Source organism: Muntiacus reevesi, chromosome 15 (genome assembly GCF_963930625.1).
Source record: "Muntiacus reevesi chromosome 15, mMunRee1.1, whole genome shotgun sequence".
Taxonomy (NCBI): Eukaryota; Metazoa; Chordata; class Mammalia; order Artiodactyla; family Cervidae; genus Muntiacus; species Muntiacus reevesi.
In genome coordinates this window covers 61120284-61138903 of record NC_089263.1, presented here as the reverse complement: position 1 = coordinate 61138903, position 18620 = coordinate 61120284, and the positions used below count along the sequence as shown (strand labels likewise).

At 44.8% G+C, this 18620-nt stretch overlaps 1 protein-coding gene and 1 non-coding gene across 2 annotated transcripts in view; both read right to left on the bottom strand.

Annotated features, from left to right (window-relative positions):
• EVL (Enah/Vasp-like) overlaps positions 1 to 18620 on the bottom strand; it is a 141118-nt gene that overhangs the window by 65997 nt on the left and 56501 nt on the right. The gene's annotated exons all lie outside the window — the stretch shown is intronic.
• On the bottom strand, positions 18177 to 18339 carry LOC136147699 (U1 spliceosomal RNA). The gene has a single exon (XR_010659353.1). It is a non-coding gene; the product is annotated as a U1 spliceosomal RNA (small nuclear RNA).

The following is an 18620-nucleotide window of genomic DNA, read 5'->3' as shown; positions in this document are numbered from 1 at the left end:
GAATATCTTTGTTTTGCTTAACATACTCAAAGGCATTTTTTCCCTGAATAGAGAATGCTGTTTTTTTTCTATCAGTGCCTTAAAAATGTTGTTCTACTGTCTTCTGGCATCCACCGCATCTGACAGAAGTCAGCCATCATTCACACAATCATCCGCTCTATGTAATCTTTCCTCTGGCCACTTTTAATATTTTCTCTTTTTCTTTGGTTTCCAGCAGTTGTGACCATGATGGGCTTAGGTGTGGTTTTCTTTATATTTATCCTGCTAGGGGTTTACTGGAATTCGTGCATGTTTAAGTTAAGGCGTTTCACCAAACGTGGGACATTTTTGATAATTATTTCTTCAAACAGTTTTTTCCTGTCCTACCACTCCCTTTTCCCTCTCCCTCCAGAATTCTGATTATACATATGTAGACCTCTTGTTATTATCTCACAAGTCACCAAGGCTGTCGATATTTTTCAGTACTATTTTCCTGGTTTTCAGATGAGATGATTCCTACTGGTTAGTTTCCAAGTCCAGCAACACTTCTGGTGCTGTCTCTGATCCACCTGTAATCTCATCCAGAGAATTTTCTGGCTGGGCCACGCAGCTGGCAGGGTCTCAGTCCCCTGACTAGGCACTGAATCCATGCCCCCTGCGTGGGAGCGTGGAGTCCTTACTACTGGACCACCAGGGAATTCCCTCATTCAGTGAATTTTAAAACTTTATTTCTAGGACTGTAATTTCCATTTGGCAAATTTTTGATAATTTCCATTTCTCTGTCTCCATTTGTTTGCTCTTTTTATCCAACATTCCCTTTAAGTCTTTGAACATATTTTTATAACAGCAACTCTGAAGGACTTGTCTGCTAGTTCCAACTTCAGAGCCACCTGTCTACTGATTTTTTTCCCTTAAGTATAGGTCATATCTTCTGACTGTACATCCATGAATTTACACATTTGACATTGTTACGATACACTCAGAGTCTGGATTATGGTGTCTTCCTTTAAAGGTGTTGAGTTTGTCCTGGCGTTTAGGTAAATTATTGGCAGGTCCTTTTAGTGCTATCAAACTTGGATTAATTCTTTCTCAAGTTCTAGTTCCATTCTGAATTTAGTCCTAGGGTATGTCCATTTCTCAAGGGCATAGTCCTTATTCCTAAAGTGTAGCTGTTCTGAGGTCTCACCTGGATGCCTCGGTGCTCAGTGAGGCCTCTTCATTTGGGTTGACAGGCATCTCTAGCATCTCCCAGCACTGCATGACCTTTGGCATCATTCAGCTCTCAGCCCTAAAGAAGGCTATCTGTGCTGGGTCTCATGGAGAGTCTCACTCTACTCATTCACAGCCAGCCCCCAGCCAACAACCCGAAGTGAATCCCTACACAAAACTCAACCTGGCTCCCTCTTCCCTATTTCCTTGCCCTTGCAACATCCAGCTATTTCAGGAGCTTGGAATTGCAATATCTGAGTGCTGAGCTCACTAAGATCAACTTTTAGCTTGGGTACCACCATTCTGTGCAAGGACCAGAAGGAAACTCCAGGTAGAAAGCTAGACCCATGGTGGGGCTTATCATGGGGACTTCTCCACTCAAGAGCACTGTGCTGCCTGTTCAGTGCCTGACAACTGTTAAGAATTTAATATTTCATATGAGTTTCAATATCCTTCATATAGTCAGGAATTTTATATGTTTTGTTCAGTTTCATAGTTGTTTCTGTCAAGATGACAAGTCTATAACAATTACTCTGTCATAGCCAGAAGCAGAAGTTCATTATGATTATTAAAGTATCAAAGGGCATTATTTTTCATTTCCTGAGCATTTCCTAAAGATACCAGTCTGAGTTTAAATATCATTATTGTGGAAATGTGCCTTTTACTTTCATCCTTCATTTCATCTGTTTTCCAAACATGTTTCTACTCTCTTTTCTTGGCTTCAATAAATAGGTAACAGGTAAGAGTGAATTTTGGGGGGCATTTTAAAAAAAGCCTCTACCATCTGGCTTTAATACAGCACTTGAATGGTAGAATTATGAGATGGAGCAAGAAATGTGGAAAGATCTATGGCCAGAGCATTTTGAGATATGGACTCCAGGCCATGCTTCATTATTGGCAACTTATACATCCTTGGGCATTCACTTCCTCCACTTTTGACCTAGCTGCCTCATGTTCAATGAAAGGACTGGTTATGTTAATAACTGTGGGTTGCAGGTGCAGCACCAATTTCTAAGTCAACTGCCAGGGAAATAGAAAATGTTGGAAAAATAGGGTAGGGGTTGTTGACACTTGAAGAGCAATTTAGTGAGACAGTTAAAAAATGTCCTGTTTAAGGTAGCACCTTATAATGTGTTACTACGAATTGAGCGCAGCACCTAGTAATGCCGTTCCGAATATACTAGGCACAGGGTAGGTGCTGACTGCATGAATAAATATATGAAAAAAGAAATGAAGCCAAGGGGCACCAAATCTCACATAGGATATTAAATGCTAAGGCATATGGCTCTTGATCATGCTCAATAAATGACAACTATACTGACTTGAATTGAAAGAGGTATTTTCTACGTGGCTAGATCCCAAAAGGAAGCAGAATGGTTGAAAACAAATGAGGGAGCTATACTAAAAGATAGCTTACTTAGGAAATGTTGTTAAGATCTAGTTGCTGTGTGGTTTAAGTCATCTGTTGATTTTAGTTTCCTTTTCTCTAAACAGACTAATCTCTCTTCTACTCAGTCTTGGTGGGATATTTGAGCATAAAAGCATCTTTGTTTAATAAGAAATACAGAAAAAAAAATCATGCTTATATAATACTGGCTTTTCATGAGAATTTGTGTTAAAAAGAAGGCAGAGTGTTCTGTGTAGAAGGTCCTTGTGTCCTAGGAGTAGAGAAAAAGAGGGCAGAGAAATGACTACACAGAATTAGTGACCATCACTGGTGCCCTTCTCCTTCATTTCTTTATTCATGTATTTGTTAATGAAATCAGCATCTACCCCGCACTGACTATACCCTGAGCAGCATTACTAGGTGCTGCGCTCAATTCGTAGTAACACATTATAGGGTGCTTCCTTAAACAGGACATTTCATAACTGTCTCACCAAATTACTCTTCAAGTGTCCAGAGCAATTAGCAAGGCTCATGACCAACTGCAGCCAGACTTTGTCCTCTAAGACCCAATTTACATACTGCCTCTTTAATGAGGCACTTACTGCCCCCCATGCCCCCAGAGAAAATCATTCCTGCTGCTGTTTCCTCAGCACTTAGCAACATTAGCAACTGAGTTGTCATGGACGATTTCCTTTAGGTAGGAGCTACCATGTTTTATTCATCTTTTATAACCACCTGTGCCCAGCATAATTTTTGGTGCATAGTAGGTGTTCAGAACTGTTCTGCTGCAGAGACTGGCATTAAAAGACATGAATTACTGGTGGTACAGAGAGGATATAGATATGGTCTTGCTTTTCAAACCTAAGCATTTGGAAAGGGAAGAGCTGGGCTTTGTCTATATGACTATGGTGATCTGCCCAAGGAACTTCCATTTCAACTAAAGTGAAAGTGTCAGTTGCTCAGTTCTGTTTGACTCTTTGTGACCCCACAGACTGTACCTCTATCCAGGCAAGAATACTGGAGTGGGTTGCCCTTCCCTTCTCCAGAGGGTCTTCCTGACCAGGGATCAGACCTGGCTCTCTGCATTGCAGCAGATTCTTTACCATCTGAGCCACCAGGGGAGCTTATCTCAACTAAGCTCCTGGCCAAACTCATCTGCAACACAAGCTGCAGGACCAGCGGGCAACTGAACATTCCGAGAAAACAATGAACTTGCAGGGAAAACTGTAGTATCGCTAAGAAGTGTAAGCACTGTAAAACAAAGATTTAAAAGAAAGGCTTCGTTTAAATGATGAAAACTGTGATATATAATAAGAAATACATATTTCCTTTGTCCCTGTCTCTGGCTCCGTGCTCTCCAAATTCTTGGAATTTCCAGAGTATAAGAGCAATGGAAGCATTCCTTGTTATAATACTTGGTCTTTTAGTCTTCACTTCCTGAAATAGCTTTGTGTGATAAAAGTGAAAGTCTTTTGTTATTGATAACAAGCACCTTCCAACCACCCCTGAGTTTAAGGTAACGAAGTGACTTTTGGAAAGCCCCTAAGGGAACCACCTTAGGTTGTAACTTAAAATCCACAGCCTCTGCTTCCAAGAAGGTTGAGTTCAGTAATCACTGGCTACTGAAGCACTCAATCATGCCTATTTAATGGAGCCTCCATAAAATCCCCAAGGGCAGGGTCCGGAGAGCTTCCAGGCTGGTGAAGAGAATGTAGCCAGAGTTGGGAGGGTGGGACAACCTCAACACGAAGATAGAAGCCCCTGTGCTCAGGGCCCTTCTGGACTCTACCTTTTATGTCTTTACATCTGACTCCATCTGTATCCTTTCATCTCCTTTGTAATAAACTGGTTTTCTGAGTTCTACTAGCTCTTCCAGCAAATTAATTGAACCCCATGAAGGGGATATGGGAGCTCCCCATTTATAGCCAGTTGGTGGGAAGCCAGGTAATAACCTGGATTTGTGGCTGATATCTGAAGCGGAGGTGGGGGTGGGTTGTGTGGTGACAGTCTTGTGGGACAGAGCCCTTAGCCTGTGGGATGTGACGCTATCTCCAGATAACTGTAGGACACCCAGTTGGTGTCACGGAAATTCTTCACATGTGAAAACCTCACACATCTGGTGTCAGAAGTGAAGCAATGGTGGTCTACAAATAACAAATGTTGGACAGGGTGTGGAATAAAGGGAACCCTCCTACACCTGGTGGAAATCCAAACTGGTGCAGTCAGCATGGAGGACAGCATGGAGGTTCCTTACAAAATTAGAGTTACCATATGACATGTGATCCAGCAATACCACTCCTGGGCGTGTATCCGGAGAAAACTCTAATTTGAAAAAAATACACGCACCTCAATGATCATAGCAGCACTGTTTACAGCAGGCAAGACACGGAAGCAACTACGTGTCCATCAGCAGATGAACAGATAAAGGAGATGTGGCCCATATATACAACGGAATACTACTCGGTCAAAAAAAAGAATGAATTAATGTCATTGGCAGCAACATGGATGGACCTAGAGATTATCACACTATGTGAAGTAAGTCAGAGGAAGACAAATACTGTGTGATATCATTCACACGTGGAGTCTAAAACATGACACAAATGAACTTATGTAGGAAACAGAAACAAACCAACAGACATCGAAAATAAACTTACGGTTACCAAAAGGGAAAGACAAGGGAGGGATAAGTTAGGAGTTTGGGATTAACAGATACCTACTAGTATGCATAAAATGGATAAACAATAAGGTCCTATATAGCACAGGGAACTATACTCTTAACTTGTAATAAATAATAATGGAAAAGAATCTGAAAACACACACACACATACATACATACATATATATAAAACTGAATCACTTTGCTTTACACCAGAAACTAACACGGCATTGTAAATAAACTATACTTAATAAATAAAAATTTAAAAAGTGAAGCAGTGTTGTAGTAGAGTAGTGTGGGAGTAAATGAAACACATAGAAGCTTTTCTTGTGGACAAACCATACCATAGGAAACACTTTGAAAATTTAACAAGCATAATAAAATCATTGGAAATACAAGGGAAGATATAAGGTGGAAATAAGCTATGAGAAAGAAGAACCAAGCAATTTTTTAGTGTAAAAATATAATTGCTGAAATAAAAAACTCAATGGGCAGCCTCAGCGGAAGAACTGACAAGAGATGAAAAACAAAAAATCAGGCCACACAACTGACCCAGGCTCCCCTGGAGGCTGAGATGGTAAAGAATCTGCCTGCAGTGTGGAGGATCTGGGCTGGGAGATCCCCTGGAGCAGGGCATGGCAGCCCACTCCAGTGTTCTTGCCTGGAGAATCCCACGGGCAGAGGGGCCCGGCGGGCTACGTGCAGGGGGTCGTAAAGAGTCAGACACGGCTGAGCAACTAACACAACACAACGCAAGACACATCTGGAAGGGAAAACAAGGAAAGGAGAAAAATGCCAATTCCCGTGAAAAGGGCAGTCGAGAAGGAAAGAAAAAAAGATGAAACATCTGGAGAAACAATGACGGAATTTTTCAGAATCCAAGACAGACCTAACAGCTTAGACTGAAAAGGCTCACAGGGCAACGTATAGAACTGATAAATAAAACACGCTAAGTGTGCATGTGCACGCACCCAGGTTATAATAGTATTTACAAACATCAGACAAAGGGAAAATTCTAAAAAGTTTTCCAAGTGTAAAGTAAGATCACCAATAAAACAACGAAAATCAGACCAAACTTCTACATCCTAGCTGCAGTAAGTCAATAGGATGTTATCTTCAGAATTCTAGACGGAAAACCTTCGATACCTGCATTTCATACCAAACTAAACTATTATTTGAACATAAGAGGGAAATGCATTTTCAGGTATATAAGATCTTAGTTTACTAGGTACAGATCCTACTTTGAAGAACTTTTACTGGATATATTCCAGCACAAAAGAACATTTATGAGGGAAGAAATAACCAGCTACAAAAAGTGGGAGCATATAATTTAACACTGTTCAGCCATAAAAAGGAGGCAGGTACTGACACGTGCTGTGGGTAAGCCTTGAAATCATTATGCTAAGTGAAGGAAGCCAGATATGAAAGGCCCCACACTGCATGATTCCATTAATACGCGAAATGCAAAATTCACAGCAATAAAGAAACTCAGAGATAGGACAACAGATTATCACCCTCACAGTGGTGGAATTTGTGTCTGAATCTTAATCAATAAAGGTGACTGAGCGACAACAGTGCGATTGAAAGAAAAGTTTAATGCTACTCACAGCTTCCCCCGAAACAAAAGGTCTGGTACTGCTGAGGCTCCCGTGCTGCTCCGCAGGCAGGAAGGAGCGAGCGGAAGGCCAGGGGCTGCAGCCTTTCTCGGAATTTCCGTGGGGAAAGCAGAGCAGGGTAAACAGACTAGGATTGGCTGGTTTGAATAATTCCAGCAGGCTGTGGGGCCCAGAGAAGATTTAGGGCAGGAAGAAACACTGGCTTCGTGTGTGAGTCAGACAGGAGGAGATTGAGAGTATGGACTGCAGACTGGCTGGTATGTATACGAAAAGTGGACTCACCAACAAATTTACTGCCTTACAGGAATTAGCCAGCCCTGGGAAGGGCACTCTCTCCTCAACCAGCAAGAGCCCCCAAAGATGGCAAAACATTTAAAATAAAAAATTTAAAAATATAGTTAATATGGGGGGAGGGGAGGGAGGTATGGGAAGAGATGACTTAATGAGTATGGAGTTTCCTTCTGAAGTGATATAAAAAGGTTGTGGGGGAAAAAAAGGATTTTGCAACTACAGAGTAATGACGGTTGCACAGTGTTGTAAAAAATATCACTGAACTGCAGACTGCAAAATGATTAAAATGGTTTTTTAAAATAGTTAGAAAAATGGGGAGGGGGGCAAAAATCTGATAAAGTTTCTTACAACCGGAGGTTTAATTATGTTTGAGTAAGCAATGATAATCAGAAACCATTTTTTAAGGGAGTGCATTTATAATTCTGAACAAAAACTGCTTGTGTGTGCAGGAATGGAAAGACCAGACCCTTATCGTCCCTCCCGCCCCATGTTGTAACTGTTAGTGGAACAGTATATCCTGTCTCCCCTCCCACCCCAGAGGGAGAAGGCATCTGCCCTACTCCACCCCTTACCAGTATACATGCCTCATCCAATCAGCAAACAACCCCAAGACCCCTATCCCACTCCCCGTACCCTGGGTGTAAAAGTGGACTAAGGACCCCTGTTCAATGTCAGTTCTCCCTTGAGTGGGCCTGCTGTTTCAACAGCATCTCTTGCTCTAATAAACTTTATTTCCCTCTCATTTTGTCTCATGTCTGGAAATCATTTCCAACCTGCACCTGGACCAGAACAGGAAGTGGTGATTACAAAGGATTTAATACTTAGAAACATCAAACATGGTTTGTGTGCATTAAATATGCTAATATTTATAAATGCAATTTAAGATGTGAGCTTAAGTTCTTTCAGTTTATGAAAAAGGTCTGTCCTCAAACTTCACTGACAGAGCCTGTCTGCTCTATCAAACTGTCCAGTCACATCAGTTTCACTTTCTACTCAGAAAAAACTTGACTAATTTTCCAACTCTAACATGCTTATCCATATCACAGCAAGAGAGTTCTTACTTTTAGAACAGACAACTAGAGAGGTAGGGGCGCGGCCATCTGCACAAAACTGGCAGCCTGGATGAAACAAGAGCTGCCCCTTCACTATTTCCAGCAGATGCTGTCTTTACTTGGCTCGCGGGAGGCTCCTTCAGGGCCAATGAATTCTCAAATTACTCCTCTGTTTGGTCACCGAAGGTTACTGTATCCTGAGGCAACGGATCTTCATAAGATCTGGGAAGGGCAAGCGAGATGCCTGCCTCTCTCCACACAGTGAGAAAAGCGGAACCGCGAGGGGTCGTGTGAAGAAGGGGAGCCAGCACACCCCAGGCACACAGAACTGGGAGCTCCGGAAACTGATCCCCTCCAGGCCGCCTTTGCCAGTGCAGCCCTGGGAAGGCCCGAAATCCCCCCAGGAATGACCGTGCCCCAGTCTGAAAACGGCTGCGCTAACAGTCATGACCAAAGGGGTTGAAATCACTGGTCAACAGACAGGGAATACAACACGTTGGAACTGATTTAAAAAAAAAAAAAAAGCAGAGTTATCCAGTCAACACAAGCCAGTTAAAACAAAAGGATACTTTGAGATTGAAAATAAATGGAAAGTTATAAGGCAAATATAAATAAAAAGAACACTTGTTAGCAATTTTAATATCAAATAACAATTGAAGGAGAAAAAACATGATGAGGGATCCAGGGGAATATTAAACATGAAAAAAAATCATGAGCACATACATACGTAACTATGTAATGAAAAAATGATGGGGAGAAATAATTAAATAAACTATCCCAGGGAAATTTTAGAAATATATGATTTACTAGATTTTTCTTAAAACAGAGAGATACAAAGTAAAAAAAAAAAAAAAGTGGGATGCATTAATTCTCCACTCAGATATTCCTTGCTTTAAAGTTCTATTTATTTCAAGTTAGAAAACTCAAAACCATAGAAAGATACCAAAGATAAATTAAGGTCCCACCCCTCTCCTCTCCTCTGCCCTGCACTCCCCAGAATGTCTGCATGGAGTCAGTTCAGTTCAGTTGCCCAGTCGTATCCGACTCTTTGCGATCTCATGAACTGCAGCATGCCAGGCCTCCCTGTCCATCACCAACTCCCGGAGTCCACCCAAACCCATGTCCATTGAGTCAGTGATGCCATCCAACCATCTGATCCTCTGTCATCCTCTTCATCTCCTGCCCTCAATCTTTCCCAGCATCAGGGTCTTTTCAAATGAGTCAGCTCTTCGCATCAGGTGGCCAAAGTATTGGAGTTTCAGCTTCATCAGTCCTTCCAATGAATATTCAGGACTGATCTCCTTTAGGATGGACTGGTTGGATCTCCTTGCAGTCCAACGGACTCTCAAGAGTCTCCTCCAACATCACAGTTCAAAAGCATCAATTCTTCGGTGCTCAGCTTTCTTTATAGTCTGACTTTCACATCCATACATGACCACTGGAAAAACCATAGCCTTGACTAGACAGACCTTTGTTGGCAAAGTAATGTCTCTGCTTTTTAATATTCTGGAGCTCAAAAAAATAAAGTCAGTCAGTTTCCACTGTTTCTCCATCTATTTGCCATATGAACTCATGGGACCGGATGCCATGATCTTAGTTTTCTGAATGTTGAGCTTTAAGCCAACTTTTTCACTCTCCTCTTTCACTTTCATCAAGAGACTCTTTAGTTCTTCTTCACTTTCTGCCATAAGGGTGGTGTCATCTGCGTATCTGAAGTTATTGATCTTTCTCCCACCAATCGTGATTCCAGCTTGTGCTTCCTCCAGCCCAGCAGACATCATGATGTACTCTGCATATACGTTAAACAAGCAGGGTGACAGTATACAGCCTTGACGTACTCCTTTTCTTATTTGGAACCAGTCTGTTGTTCCATGTCCAGTTCTAACTGTTGCTTCCTGACCTGCATACAGGTTTCTCAAGAGGCAGGTCAGGTGGTCTGGTATTCCCATCTCTTTAAGAATTTCCCACAGTTTATTGTGATCCACACAGTTAAAGGCTATGGCACTGTCAATAAAGCAGAAACAGATGTTTTTCTGGAACTCGCTTGCTTTTTTGATGATCCAGCGGATGTTGGCAATTTGATCTCTGGTTCCTCTGCCTTTTCTAAAACCAGCTTGAACATCTGGAAGTTCACGGTTCACGTATTGCTGAAGCCTGGCTTGGAGAATTTTGAGCATTACTTTACTAGTGTGTGAGATGAGTGCAATTGCGCGGTAGTTTGAGCATTCTTTGGCATTGCTTTTCTTTGGGATTGGAATGAAGACTGACCTTTTGCAGTCCTGTGGCCACTGCTGAGTTTTCCAAATTTGCTGGCATACTGAGTGCAGCACTTTCACAGCATCATCTTTCAGGATTTGAAATAGCTCAGCTGGAATTCCATCAGCTCACAAATCTCACTTATCTCAGTGATGCCTCCACTACACCTCTGTCCCCGGGAGGGCAGGGACTAGAGGACGCGCTGCTTCTCGGACAGACTTGTGTAATTCAACATCTCCAAGAGTGACACATGGACAACATGCAGGCATCCCGAACACCTCGGGCTAGGAGAGAGAAGCCCATCACAAAGAACCACACATTAAAAGATTCCATTTACTGAAATGCCCAGCATAGGCAGATCCACAGAGACAGAAGTAGCTTGGTGGTTGCTGGGGGAAGGGACTGGGGGGAAATGGGAAAGGACAGCTAAGCGGTACAGAGTTTCCCTTTTGGTGACAAAGATGTTCCAAAATTCATTGTGGTAACAGTGGCAAAACAGAATATATTAAAGTGTACTGAACAGTACACTTTAACTGGATGAATTTAATGGTATGTAAATTATGTCTGACATAATTTATGATTTATGAGCTATGATTTAAAAAATACTCCCAATACAGCAACTGCAATGCTTCCAAATGGGTTGGTTATGAATTGGTCGGACTTGGAGGCTGTTGAAGAAAATCACCTTACCATTCCGGCTCACATCAGAAATAATCCCAGTAGAAAGGACATCAGGGAGGCTGATAAATCTCAAGTTATGTCAGCCTTCTAGAGAACGAAATGAAAATAGAATGAAATGGGATTTCTGACTAAAATGGCCTTCCCAGAAACCAGTTTTTGCAGTGTACGTGCTGTTTGGCTTCAAGGCAATTCCCATGAACCTGAACTATGCTCAGGCTTTAAGGGAAGTCTAGGAATTGGACCCAAGAAAAATTAACTTCTCAAGGTGTAAGTTGAGTATTTTAATGTTTCCAAGCCTTCCACCTCCTTTCAGTGACATCCAACGGCTTTAACAAGCATTTGAAGATAAAAGGACACATTAGCTAGTTTTGGTTAACTACAAATTGTAACTATAAATCCAAAAAAGTAGGAGAGTGAGAAACCATTTTTCATCATTCCAACTACTGGTGCTTTTTGTTTGTTCCTCTGAACTTTTGTTTTGCCTTGGTTTTGAGTTTTACTTCATTTGGAATGCGTTTAACACCTGTCTGGATATGAGTAACCATCACCACAATCAGATTGAGTTCCCGTACCCCCCCAAACTCCCTCCACTACCGCTTCCTGCTCATACCTCCCCCCAACACTTTCTCCCACTGATCTGTTCTCCATTGCCACCGTTTCCTTTCACAGAATGTTATACTAATGCAGTCTCTAGGCCTAAGATTAATGGGTTCTTTGCGTAACTTCATAAGAAGCTGCCAGTGGCACTGTCTCCCAGAGTAGCTGTTCCATTTCTATTCCTGCCAGGAATGCCGGAGAGCCGTACCCCAGCCCGCGCTTGGTGCTGTCAGGATTTTATTTCAGCCGTTCTAGTGAACGTCTTGTCATACCGCCCTGTAATTTTAACTTGCGTTTCCTAATGACTGATGATGCTGTGTATCTTTTCACATGCTTGTTTGCCATCTGTATATCCTCTTTGGTGAAATATCGATTCAATCTTTTGCCCACTTTTTAGAAACTGGGCTGTTTTATTACTGCTAAGCTTTGGGAGTTTCTCTGTACATTCTAAAGAAGAGTCCTCTGGGGTATGCAGTTATTTGTCCCAAGTCTGTCTTTTGCTTTTACATTGCCCTCCCCACCCCAGTGTCTTTTCACAGAGTAACAGTTTTTAATTTTAATGAAACCAAAATTATTTTAATTTGACTAAGTCTAATTCATCTCTTTTTTTCTTTTATGGATGGCTGCTTTTGGTCAAATTCTTTGCCTAACCCTAGGTCATGAAGGTTGTCTCCAGTTTTCTCCCAGAATTTTTATAGTTTCGTATTTTACATTTGGATTTAACATCCATTTTGAGGTAACTTTTGTAGGGCTTAGGTCAAAGTTCATTTTTCTGGCATAGTCACATCTAATTGTTCCAACTTGAACATCTGCTGAAAAGACGATGGTTTCTTCATTGAACCGCTTTTGCACCTTTGGCAAACACCAACTGTCCAATGTCTCCCGAAGTCATCTTGAAAAACCACGAGGTAATAAGCTTACTTGTATCGTACACACATCTCATAATCGGAACTCAGAACCTGAGTCAGGAACACTGAATGGGTATTTGATTCAAGTTATTTTGTGATACAGGCCGTGGAGTATATAACCAGGCCCTGTCAGGGCTGGAGCACAGAAGGAATGCTGAGATCAGGTTTTGGTATCACAATATGAGAGGTACTGCCCCCTGGAAACATTCTGAGAGGGTGACTAAGACAGTGAGGCAAACAGAAATCAGAACACATAAGGACTGGCTGAGAGATGAAAGGAAACGAGGGCACGACCTCTGGGCCTATGAAATGGAGCTCACTGGAGAGACGGAAGGCTGCTTTTATGGGATCCCGAGGGAGGTGATCAGGGCCAGTGGGCGCAAGCAGGGAATGTGCTCGATGCTGGAGTCCAGAGATGGACAAGCTATGCTTCCTGCTTTAGAGCGGGAAACAGTCTGAGTTTGACACAGGCCATCCGGTCAGTTTTAAGTGTAACGGCCATCTGTTTTATAGGAGACTGGACGGGATGATTTGTTTGAGTTTGATTCTGTGTGATTGCCAAAGCTGGCCCAATGGACTCTGTCTTTGGGTTTAATGACCTCATGAAGAGGCTCAGGTCACGTGAAAGAGATCTGCCCACGGTCTCAAAACAGTGGTTGCAAAACTGAATTTGGAAATCAAGCCTCATGATGCTTAGTCCATGATTCCTTTTTACTGTTTGTCAAAATGTTTAATCAACACTGTGTTTGCTGAAGACTCACTGGAAAAGACCCTGATGCTGGGGAAGATAGAGGGCAGGAGGAGAAGAGGATGACAGAAGATGAGCTGGCTGGATAGCATCATGGACTCAAAGGACATGAGTCTGAGCAGATTCTGGGAGATGGCGAAGGACAGGCTTGCTGCAGTCCATGAGGCAGACATGACTGAGTGACTGAACAACAAGAAGTAACAGAACAACAAGAAGTAACAGAACAACAAGAAGTAACCCAAGAAGTAACAAGAAGTAACCCAAATGCCTCCTTTTTGTCCACCTGTGTCCTGGGTTCTTCTGACTCTTTGGGTTTTCAGTCTTGCAGGCTCACTGTCTCAGAAGTCTTTAAAGAGAAAGGAATCCAGCATCTGAAATTTCAACACTTTTGTTTTCAATGACAAGGTGGAGGGAAAACATCGCATCACATCAGACATGTCTCTTCTCAAGATTTTAGTTCTGCTCTGAGCTGCTTCTGGGTGACCTACTGCTCTAATTAGGCTGGAAGTCAACTTGGCTTCCATGGGATTCAGGGTAATGGCTGGAGGAAAAAGTTGTCAAAACTGCTTAACATCATCAGGGCTCACAGTGGCCTCAGAGCATTCCAGGAATTCATCGATTCATTCCATAATGCATTCTGCTGGTTAACCATAAACACAGGCACACAGGGACAACAAACATCATGGAGTGATTTAGTCTTAATTAATACGCTCGGGACAGAACAAAGCAGACAAATGGCAACGCTTGAGTTTATTGCGAGTCCCTTCCCCAAGTTCCCCAAGCAGGGGCGTGGGACAGGAGGAAGTCACCGAGGACCTAGGCCGACTGTCCCACCTCCTCCTTTCTCCCGTGTGCTCAGCCACGAGAGGAGAGAGAAGGAACCCCAGCCTGTTCTGGCTGACAGAGTTCTGGTGAGGATCAGAGCAGATGATAGGTGCGGAAAAGTGAAAAAGCCCTGTCCTCAAGGGAAAGACATGTTCACTTAACAAGCACGTGTGGGACACCTGTGACATGACATGCACTGTGTGAAACATCAGAGATGTGAACTGAAATGAAACATACCCCGGCACTCGAGATGGTCAGATGCAACACGCTGCTTGCTGCTAGGACACTGCTGGGTGTCCTAGCACGGGTGACCTGAGGGCACAGGAGAGGTCTGTTCCCAGGCGGGGCAGTCAGGAACGGCGACTGTGCACATTCGGCCTCAACAGGGTATTAAGGCAGTGGACTGTTCTCGATTTCAGAAAATACTTCACTCTGTTTCACTTGATGCTCAAGATAATCTGCAAGGTGGGTCCTGGTTTTATGATTACCCTCACTCTATTCAAAATCAGTGAGGCTTCCCTGGGGGCTCAGCGGTAAAGAATCCGCCTGCCAATGCAGGAGACATGGGTTCAATCCCTGGGGCAGGAAGATCCCCTAGAGAAGGAAATGGTAATGCACTCCAGTATTCTTGCCTGGAAAATGCTATGGACAGAGGAGCCTGGTTGTCAGAGAGCTGGACAGGACTTATCGGCTGAACAACAACATTGTAAAGCGGAGGCTCCCAAGCAGGGAGGTTACTGGTATGGAGTAGGTAAGACCGAGGATGCTGTGAACATCCTGCTATACACAGGGCAGCCCCCACAACAAAGGATCGCCTGGGCCCAAATGTCACCTGTGCCAATGTGGAACAGGCCTGCCGTAAAGGAGACAGGCCCACGGAAAAGCAGCAGCTCGTTTAAAAAGCCACAGCGAGTGAGTGGAAAGGCTGGAACCCGAACGCAGGTCTCCTGGGACCTGGCACCTCAGACAGGCGTCCCAGGTCACACAGCCCACACTGCTCTACACCCGGGCAGCAGAGGAGACAAGCCCGAAGGACGAGGGCCGGGGCAGGAGCGCGACTGATGCTGGGGTCCTGGAGTCGGAGCAGCACCGACAGAGAGAGACGAGGGGCAAGAGAAAAGCAGAGGAGGAGGCAGGCAGGGGAGGTCTATTTCTGACTCCTAGCGAGAACAGCCTTCAGCATTTCCACAGTGATCTGCATTTAAAGAGGCTGGCTTCACACTCTCAGTCATCACAACAGCCTCATCAGTGCGGTCGGTTGGTGGAAGAGGCCAAGATAAAAACATATTTTCTGAAGCTCAGAAGGATGAAACACTTTACCCAGCATTCCTGAGCCTGCAGAGTGGGGCAGGCCTCGGTCAGCACCCTCTTGGGCAGCTGACAGGCGCCTCGCACCAGCTACTGCTCCTCGGCCTGCTGCAGCCCACGAAGGGGGTGTGGGGGCGGGGGGCAGGTCCCTCTGTAAGGGCTGAGCTGTGAAGGCAAGCACGCAGGCCCCCGGTGGTAGAGGCGGAGGCCCTGTTTGGAGGCCAGCGTCTAACTGCAGGGAGCCCCCGCCTCTCTGTGCATAGCTGCCTGTCCTCGCAGCGAGAGACCCACCAGTTCACCTTGAGGAGCCCTCCCTGCTCTGCAAACCAAGTCCAGTCTATTTTTAAATTCTCTATTCCACAGAAGCCAATGATGCTGCTTCTGAGTGTGGCCAATGAAAAGTGTTACTAGGGAGGCAGCTGCTATAGCTGAGCTCCTTAGCCTCTGCTGACAGGAGATAGAATTACTTCGTTAATGAGTTAATTAAAAAAAAAAAAGCCTTCTTAAAAAATATCTTTGTCCAAAAAGCCTGGCTGCTGTTTCAGGCGGTTCTGCTGCTGATGGCTTAGCTCCTGCTAACATTTCTCCTGTGACTGATGGCCTGACTGGGCGTCAAGGATGCACAGGGCAGGTATGGTGGGATGGGGGACACGCAAGCTACTCTCGCCAGGCTCCAGGTCTCAGGAAACGAGTTACCTTCCAGGACTGTCATCTCATCTTTTTTGAGGGAGCGGGATGAGCAGGCCCCCTGAGCAGTCAGCACTGACCCTCAAACCATTTTGAGTCTGGTCAGAGTCAGCTTCTTCGTTTCCACTCTGCTTGTGAAGATTAAATAAAACAATGAATGGGAAAAACTCCTGAAAAGCAGGACATGTCACTGTTGGAGAAGCTTGTCAGAGGGGCATGAAGCCTGGCACCCTGCTCTTGTAGTACACGGAAGGCCATTTATCCGGGTGCCAGTTTATTTGTTCACAGGGGCCTCCAGCAGTAGCTCTCAACTAAGGAATGCAGCTCATTCAGTGTGATGCGAAAAATTCGAGAGAAAATTCCACCGCAAGTAATTATGAAGTACCGACATTTGCAAAAACTACCTTTTTCCCCATCACCAAGCCAAATCAAAGTCACGCCACAACATCATTTTTGCTGCTGTACAGCGTGATCTTTTTGGCAGAGCGGTGGAATCACATTCCATACAACCCTGGGTTGGCGCTTCCTGGTTTGGGGGACTCTTCAACTTCCACTGAATTGCACTTCAATCTCATCAGTCTAGATCTAGCTAATAACAGAGTTCATGACTTAAAAATTAAAAAACAAAACCAAAAAAACCCCTATCATCTTGGCCTGCAGTCTGTGAACGAATGCACCTGTTTCTGACACACAAGGCCGCTGAAACTTCTGCATGCTAACAACAGGCCCGTTCGGCCTCGCAGCTCTGCCTCCTCTGGGTGCACACCCACTCAACACCAGCAGAGCGCCTTCGAAGTCGCTGCCTCGAAGTCATCTACATCACAGTGACTAGATCCAGCTTTTCCAGCTGTCAGGCCCTCAGGAGATCTTCAACTCCCGCTCTTCACAAAGCCTCTGAGCTCTAAAATTTTAATAATCTCGATTTCCCACCATACCAGCCTCTTTTTCAACACTGAGTTCATAGCCAGGAAATGATTAATCAAGGTGCCGCCCAAACTGACTGTGAACACACAGACCTGCCGCAAGGGAACTTGCAGGGCAGACGACACCTCGCTCCATCCGTCTGCGTCTACCGCAGCGCCGTGCGCTCCGGGAACCACCACCTAACTCAGCCGCTGGGCGGGACGCTGCTCCGGTCACCTCTGCAGCCCCAGGCCCTGACGCAGGACTGGACGTGGGCAGCTGTTTAAATGAAAGACTACTGGATAGAGTACAGTCCATGACAGTGACATGGCCTGACCCTGGGACCACAAGACGCAGACCAGCGCAAGCTCTGTCCTGGAGCGGCAGCGGGACCCCAGGCAGATCTCTTCACCTCTCTACCCCTGGCCCATTTGGCCACCTGTAAGATGATTTAATAAGGTGACTGATCCTTATGCTGCCTGGGACTGATGAGGCGACAGCCAGACCTAGAAGCCATGGGTACATTGTAAAGCAACTACAAAAGCAATGGGCTGTTTTTATACACATATATAAAGAAACCTCTTCTAGCCTGGCCTTTGGGATAGTAACTGTCACGCAGAACTTTTCCTAGATGCTCCTTCCCCTGCAAACACGAAGGATGCCAGGCTAATCCCACATGCTAGCAGTGTCTATAAAATCCTAAGCTCAAGAGATCTCCGCTTGGGGCACAGAGGAAAGAGCCCAGGAGGCACGCGACTTGGGCAGCTGGTCCTGAGTCTCCCATCCGTCCCCCATTGGCCTCGGACAAGCGAGTCCCCTCTCTGCCTCAGTGTCCGGACGAGAAGAGATCCCCTCAAAGCTTCCTCGTCTGGCTCCTGCCCCCCAGTGGTCCCCCACTTGCCATAGCCCTTTCCCACCCAGAGTTCACAGGCGGCTCTGACTCCATCAACCCCATGCAGGAGGCTCACCACCCTCGGATGGGGTAGTATCAACACACCGGCTGGAACGAGCTCCTCTATCATCGTCTCTGTGCCCAGCTTTTCTTTGAACAGTTCTGCTTTTCTTTTCCCCCTTAGGGGAAAGCGTGAATGCAGTTCCCGACAATCACAAATGATGCAGTTGCGTTTCCCACATTTGGGGAAATCGCAGGGGTCAGCACATCCGTAGTGCAATGGAAAGCCTCGCCCTGGGAAAACCACCTTCGTGATCATGGCATCTCCCCTGCCAGGTAAGTGATAGTTTCTACTTTAATAAAAGCTCCTATAACTTATTTGACAGGCAACCTGGAAATCCTTTTCTATTCCTCATTGAATTATTTGCCAAGAACTGATAGCCCAGATCAAACCCCGGGAGTTCTCACCTGGACTAACTCACCTTCCTAACGGGCTTCCCTGTCTCCAGAGAGAGCGCCTTCAAACCCACCTCTCACAGTCCGTTCCAAGGCTAACTGGATAAAACGCAAATCTGACAACCTCAGGTCCTCACATAAACCCCTCTGAAGAGGACCGATTTCCTGT